General features: G+C 35.1%; 1 pseudogene; it reads left to right on the plus strand.

The window, feature by feature from the left end:
• The first annotated feature begins 6,944 nt into the window (after positions 1-6,944).
• On the plus strand, positions 6,945-7,868 carry LOC133697958 (glutathione S-transferase U17-like; annotated as a pseudogene).
• Positions 7,869-8,148: the final 280 nt, after the last annotated feature.

Consider the following 8,148-nt stretch of genomic DNA (forward strand, 5'->3'; position numbering starts at 1 on the left):
ACGGCACATTAGATCCACAGCAGACCATTGCACCAACTACAGAAGCGTGGAAATCAGCAATATCCATGTCAGCAACCAAGGAACGTCACTGGAGGCCATCCCATCGACAAACAGCAAGGCTGAGCCACTAAGAGCCAATCATCTATGAACCTGCATCAGCAGTTGGAAACCAGCTCGCAGACAGAAAAACAGGCAGCACGCAAACACTAGAGTAGTGAGCCATCAACACATCTCCAACGAAACAAACCAACTCTGCAGTCACTATTGGGACAGGCTCCATCCAGCACTCCCCGCTGAGAAGTGAGTAAACATCATCACAACAGAGCAAGCGACATAAAACACTACAGCGGCATCCCAAACAAACTCTTAGGATCCATTGCGGGTACCTAGGGAGAAGTAGAGTTAGCACAATAACCCAAAGACAGCCTCCACGAGCCAGTGAAGGACAACCTAAACAGAACCACTCCAACAGAAGATGAAGTAGCAGACTAAACAGCACCAAGGTGCAAAAAACCTCTCTAGCAATGACATGAAGAAGCACAACCAATTCTACAAGAAGCAGCAACCAAACAACAGACCACAAAGCGAGACCGACTCTAGAGAACCAGCCCCTTCAGACAATATCAGCTAGCATTAGCAAGCTAGAACACAAGGACACTAGTAAGGTGTAGAAATCTTGCCCAAAACACAGCCCATGCAAAATCAAGAGATCATTGCAGACCTAGAGGGAGACATTAGCAGTGAGCCACATCTAGACTTACAACCAGATCAATTCTGCAATAGCGACAAAGGTGCCACTATACCATGCTCCATCAAGCTCCTCTATTGCAAGCAACCATAGGGAAAGATAAAGTTGCTAACGACAAACTACCAGTTTGAACTTTCCACCAAGAGCTAAACAGCAACACAACAGAAGCTAACCAATAGAACACCTTGTAAGAGAAGACTCGACAAAGCAGCTTGAACCCATATAAACCTAACTTGCAGATTCAACACAAGGATTGTCTTCTACTGATAAACACTCTCGCAGACACTTGCATGATAAAGACCAGCGAGTGCCCAGGGTAAGCAACCAACACTACTGCCAGCCAACTTCAATAAGGATGAAACACAACACACCAAACTACAAATGAATCCCGTTTTGCATCTCACCCTAGGAGTACCAGGATGTATATGGACTTAAAAGGGGTACTATTGGTGGCCTAACATGTAAAGGGAAATTGCAAAATTTGTATCAAATTATGAGACTTGCTTGCGGGTGAAGGTTGAACATTAGAGGACAGTAGGAAAATTACAACCTTTATCGATTCCTGAGTAGAAATGGGAACATATCACCATTGATTTTGTGTCAAAATTGCCTAGGGATAAAAAGGGTAATGAGGCTATTTGGGTGATTGTGGAGCAACTGATGAAGTCTAACTTGTTTTAACCTATGGGAAAAGTGGATATGGTGGATAAATTAGCCAAGTTGTATGTAAATGAGGTGGTTAGGCTATATGGTGTGTCAGTGTCAATCATTTTGAATAAGGATCTAACGTTTACATCGAGGCTCTGGCCAAGCCTACAATGGGCTTTAGGAACCAAATTGAACTTGAGAGTAGCATTTCACCCTTAAACTAATGATTGGTCTGAAAAGACTATTTAGACTCTTAAAGATTTTATGAGAACTTGTGTGTTGGAATTTGGAGGAAATTAGGAAGATCTTTTGCCTTTGGTGGAATTCACGTATAATAATAGCTGCTAAACCATAACTGGTATGGCCTCATACGAAGCATTGTATGGGATGGGAGGAAATGTTGTACCCTGGTCTATTGGGATGAAGTGGGGGAAAGGAAATTACTAGGGTTAGAAATGGTACAAATGACACCTAATAAGGTTGTCAGAAAGTTACGCGGACAATCAGAGAAAGCCTTTAGAGTTTCAGGTGGGAGATAAGGTATTTTTTAAAGTGGCACCATGGAAGGGTATTATTTGGTTTGGAATCAAAGGAAAACAAACTCTAAGATATATTGGCCATTTCGAGATTATAGAAAAAATTAAATCTGTTGCTTACCGATTAAATTTGCCCACACTATTGGATAAGATCCATAATGTATTTCATGTATCACTGTTGCATAAAGCAAAGGCAGATCCATTAAAGGTGTTGCCACAAGTTCCTATCGAAGTCAATGGAGATTTAACCTTAGAAACCAAATCGATCAAGATTTCTAGATCTGGGTAAAAAGGTGATAAGGAATAAGAGGGTTTTCATTGGTAAAAGTTATAGGAGAGCTCTTAGATAAAGGAAGAGACATGGGAAATGGAAGCAGAGATGAAGGAGAAATATCCGTATCTATTCAAGGATGTAGGAATAAGACTAAATTTCAAGGACAAAATTTGTTTTAGGAGGAGAGAATGTAAACCCCGGGTATAAATTCAGCATAAAATTGAAAAAATGTTTTAAATTGACTAAAGGAAATAAAATGAATGATATGTGAATTTTGATAAATGGGACACAAATATATGTATATATAAAAGGTAAGGATATGAAAATTGATCCGAATCATTTCTTGTAAATGTTTGATTGAGAAATGTAAACCTAGTACAACTTAGGAGTTCGATACAATTTCTAAATAAAGTGTATAAGGAAATTAAGCAAACAAAATACAAAAGTTGAGGATTTGATACTTGTAGTAAGGGAATGATATGGACCTTTGAAATTCAGAAAAATGGTTAGCAAACAAATTTTTAAATATAGAAGTGCGAAAATGCCTGAAAAAAATATATTCAAAATATGAATTAAATTTTAATGGAAGTGATTTATAAGGGAAGAAAGGTAGTGGGTGTATAAATTAATGAATTTGCATATCTCCTATTGAAATCGATATTAAAAATATATCAAGAATGGGGGAAATAATACCCGATAATTATAAAAGTTACTATGTAAAGGGACATAGTGGGAATTTGATAATTTTTGCCAATAAAAGGCTTGGGCTGGTCATGGGGAGGATTAAGAGGGAATAGAGAAGAAGACTCTATTTTTGCTTAAAAAATCCTCGAAATACCTAGAGAAAAACAAGAAACATAAAATAGGTAGTGATATTAAAGGATTTAGACAACAAAATCACTTAGATTTAAAGTGTTCTTGAAAGAAAATTTTGGGGATAAAGTGAGAAGGAAGGGGTGGCAGCAGCAAACAAGAAAGAAGAGGTGGGAATCCTTGATTTGTTAACACTTGAAACCTATATTACTTCTTGGTAAGGTGTCCTAACATCCATTTAACAAGTTGTTGCAATATTTGTTAAGTTATTGATTTTTCATCAAATTAAGGTTAGGGTTCATGATGATTTTTGGGGGAAATGAGAAATTAAATTGAATTGTTGTTTGTGACATGCAATAGGATTGAAATCAGCTGAAATAAAAAGTAATTTTGAAAGAAAATTAGTAGTCCCTTGCTAAGTGTGTGGCAGCCATTGATGTAATAAGAGGAAGAGTGTTTTATTTAAAAATCCTTAGCTTGATGATATGTGTTTATATGAATTAAAATGATGAGAACGCATGAATGAATAACAATTAAAGTGTTAGAGAGGGTTGAGAAGAGTGTTGATTGATAAGTTAATGAAATTGGGAGAATTATCTACAATTGTAATAAATTGCAAAATAATGATATATTGGGTAAACTATTTCTTAGAAGGTGTCTTTGGCAACATTATAGTGTACATAACATGACAAGGAATTGATTTTTAATGAGGATAAGTTAAATTGGTAATGTGTGAATGTTATGGAATTTGTTGACAAAACTGGATAATTTTGTCTTTTGCTCTTCCAGAGGGAATGCGAGCATAAAAATGAGGAAATTTGGACTAGGGCTTTGCATAAACATTGTAGCCTTGGATGTTTGCTATCTAAGGAAGTTGACCTTGCTTAATTTAGAGTTTTAGAAATCTAGCTATGGGATAATAAGCAAGAAGGGGTCGAGACAGACCCTAATGGATAGTTGGTCATCTTCTCGATAACAGGTAGTTTTGAGGGTTTTAGGAGCAGAATTAGGTTCTCCTCCCTTCAATGGACTCACTCCCCATTCTTGATTCTTGCTGTTATACCTCCACAAAAATTATGGACCACAGCCAATAGGTGGCAACTTCATGAGAATTACTTTCCTGACATTCATATTGTACAAGTTTTCTTCCATAAACATAAATGAATACGATCAGACATTACTCAATATATAAAGTACAAGAAACCATCCTTTCAAGAACACAACAAAATATACGAAGAAGAAAACTACAAAAATCACCTTTATTTCCTGCCGCTACAACAAACTGGTTGAAGCTCCATGGTAGATGCAGGTTTTGAATATTGGATACATTATGCAAATAGTAATGTATGTAGTCATGGACTCCAATAGAAACATAAAAGACTGAGTTCAAGATGAGCTAATTCGCAGTAGCCTCGCCCATGTTCAAAATAAAAGACTGCAAAGTATCCGTGAAGTGCTGAATTTGTTGGGTGAAGGAGATTCGTTGACCCTGCAACAAAATTACATGATTGTTGATTAGTTGTAAGCATAGCTGATGAATCTACGATCTTATCGTCTGAGTGCTGAGGAGCTTACCAAAATAAAAGGCTGGGATGAATGGATTCGATGGGCCACTATCTTTTGGCATGACAAGAGTTTCGTCAATTTTTCTCGTAAATTGAGTTTTGCAGCTACAGTGTATCATGTATGGCAAGAACGGAATGCAAGGATCTTTGCTGGAATGTCTAGAACTTCGAATTTGGTCTTTAATCAAATCGAATGTATCATTCGTGATAAGCTTGATTTGATGAGGAATGTCGTACCAACAAATGAAAACAAAAGGATCCAACGAGCTTGGAGGGTGAATACCATAGATTCTTATAGTTAGCTGGTTGTATTGGTTTCCCTAACGAATCTAGTGAGGTTTCAGTTTTATGGTCGGTGGTTAGCCTGTAGCCATCTATTGTTTTATGTTTCTGTTATCATTGTAAATCTGGGGTATGCCCCTTATAATGTTTGTATCTTCTTCTTTTAATACATACGTCAACTTACCAAAAAAAAAAAAACTGAAAAGTAAGACCTTTTAATTCATGTATAGCTTGTAACATTTTAGTAATGGAGATGAGATTGAAAAATAAGCTTATGGTAGAACATATTCATTGATTGAATTGGAGAGATTTAAACACAAGCCCTAAACATGTGAGTATTGGAGTGTCTATCAAAGAGAGGACCTATCACTTTGACATGACTTAGATTTCATTTAAATCCCAATGATTAATTGAGTTTTGAAGTTCATATGTAAATAAATTAATGAAAATTTATGTTTTTATTCTTCTTGATTGTATTTTTGTTTATAATGCATGTACTCCTGGACATTGATGGCAGATTAAGAGATTAACCATTGTTATTTTATTTATTTATTTACGCTCTGGACTTCTTTAAGTTTGATTTTATCTCTCTTTTCTTGAGGACGAGTGGCACGACCAAAGAGTTGATGTCTTCTCCCAAATGTAGGAGTGTCAAAATAATAAATAACCTGGCAAGACCGGGGTCGAACCACAGGGAGATTAACTGTATAAACTACAAATAAAGAAATAGATATTAACATAAAAGGAGTTGAATATAGCTTTGAGATGTGATATTGATATAAGGATTAAACAAGGATAAAATAATTGTCAAGGTTAGAGGATCCACTAATAGTATTTCAAACAAGTATAGTATAAACTCTTTGTATTACTCAATTGGAAACCACACGCAAAGGAGGTTCCACAAAGTTCATCATTCAACTTCCATTAATCTATCCAAGTAAATAAACTCTCATTCGATTTATATGTTTGCTCCATACTGTTGAAACAAGATATTAATAAACCTTCTTTTTATGTGTTCAATGTATGAAAACATAGATAATGAAGCTTTTATTGGAAGAAAACAATATTATATTCTAATATTTTTCTAAGATTAACTTGTTTGGGTTGAGATTATTTTTTTTTTCTTTTTTTTATTTATGTATATATACATATAACTTAAAACACAAATATGACCATCACATAAAAAAATTATTGAAGGACTTCAGGATCCAAAGACTAGTTCAAATTTAAAGGAAAAAAAAGCTTTGTAGTCATAATTTCAAAATGAATAAAATCAATGAAGAGATAAAAACTCATATTATTGATTCCATTCAAGCTTAATCCTATATTGAATTTTTATTTTATAAGAAGTCTCTATTATTTATGCTCACTATCATTCATCATTATCATTTTTTTAATTTGAATATATATTGTATTTATTACAACTTGAAATTAAAACTAATATTTATTTACTTTTTAAATTTTATTTTTTAATGAATCTTCAAATTTTTTAAAAAAATTTAAATAACAAAATCTATCTTTTTTTTTAGAAAGTCATAAATATTTGAAACTCACTAAATTATACTATTTTTTTAATTAATTGTTGAAATTTATAAATTTACCACTTTTCATTTTTTTTTATCTGTGATGTGAATAAAGAAACTCCAATTAATGGGGAATTAATTATCTGTGATAAATATTATATTTTAAAATATTATTTACTTAAAAATAAAATAAAATAATATTTTTTTATTTTTTAAATTGTATTTTTTATATCAATTATAAAAAAATTAATTTAAAATAAAAAAATAATTCAAGCACAACACAGTATTTTCAACTGCCTGATGGCAAATGTCAAATTACTACATGGTGAGCTTCTCTACCACTGAATAATTTCATTTATGCTTCATTCTCAGTGTGAACATGGTGTAATGTCAGACAGATATTTTAGGTACAGAGAAATCTCCGCCTAATAAATGCTAGGATTGTATTACAGGAAAGCACAACCTGTGTTCCAGCTACCCGCGAGGCTGCAATATATTTTCACACCGCACACCAATTCCAAATAAATACGTCCTGCATTGTCATCCACAAGTTTTCTTCCATATATATTTAAACACACGCGAAGAACTTTGTTCGGCTTGATATTATCGATCATGGCTAAGAGTGATGTGAAGCTTATAGGGGCATGGCCGAGCCCTTTTGTGATGAGGCCAAGAATTGCCCTTAATATTAAATCTGCGGGGTATGAGTTTCTTGAGGAAACACTGGGATCCAAAAGCCAGCTTCTTCTTGAATCAAACCTTGTCCATAAGAAAATCCCAGTTCTGATTCATGATGGCAAGCCCATTTGTGAATCTCTTGTGATAGTGGAGTACATTGATGAGGTTTGGTCTTCTGGACCTACCATCCTCCCCTCCGATCCTTATGATCGTGCCCTTGCTCGGTTTTGGGCTGCCTAACTCGATGAGAAGGTACCACCTCTCTGATCTCCATCTTTCAATTTCTAGATTCATTATTTGCGACGTTCTGATTCCGGATTTCTTTATTGTTATGTTGTCCTGATCTTTCCCTGGCCATATTGAATATACGCAGTGGTTTCCTACGATGAGAAGCATTGCAACAGCTAAAGAAGAGGAGGCTCGAAAGGCGTTGATAGAGCAAGCATGAGAAGGGGTGATGATGCTGGAGGATGCATTTAGCAGGTGTAGCAAAGGGAAGGGTTTCTTTGGAGGAGATCAGATCGGGTACCTTGACATTGCATTTGGTTCCTTTTTAGGGTGGTTGAGAGCCATAGAGAAGATGAATGGAGTGAAGCTGATTGATGAAACTAAGACTCCTAGCCTGTTGAAATGGGCAACTAGTTTTTCTTCACATCCTGCTGTGAAGGATGTCCTTCCAGAGATACAGAAGCTTGTTGAGCTTGCCAAGGTTCTGGCCAAATGGGCAACTTGAAATACTTTTTTTTTTTGGTAAGTTGACATATGTATTAAAAGAAAAAGATACAAATATTATAAGTAGCATACCCTAGATTTACAATGATAACAGAAACATAAAACAACAGATGGTTACAAGCTAGCCACCGACCATAAAACTGAAACCTCACTAGATTCGTTAGAGAAACCAATACAACCAGCTAACTAACAAATTAAGAATCTATGGTATTTACCCTCCAAGCTCGCTAGATCCTTTTGTTTTCATTTGTTGGTACGACATTCCTCATCAAATCAAGCTTATCACGAATGATACATTCGATTTGATTAAAGACCAAATTCAAAGTTCTAGACATTCCAGCAAAGATCC

Source organism: Populus nigra, chromosome 6 (assembly GCF_951802175.1).
Source record: "Populus nigra chromosome 6, ddPopNigr1.1, whole genome shotgun sequence".
In the NCBI taxonomy this organism is placed as follows: Eukaryota; Viridiplantae; Streptophyta; class Magnoliopsida; order Malpighiales; family Salicaceae; genus Populus; species Populus nigra.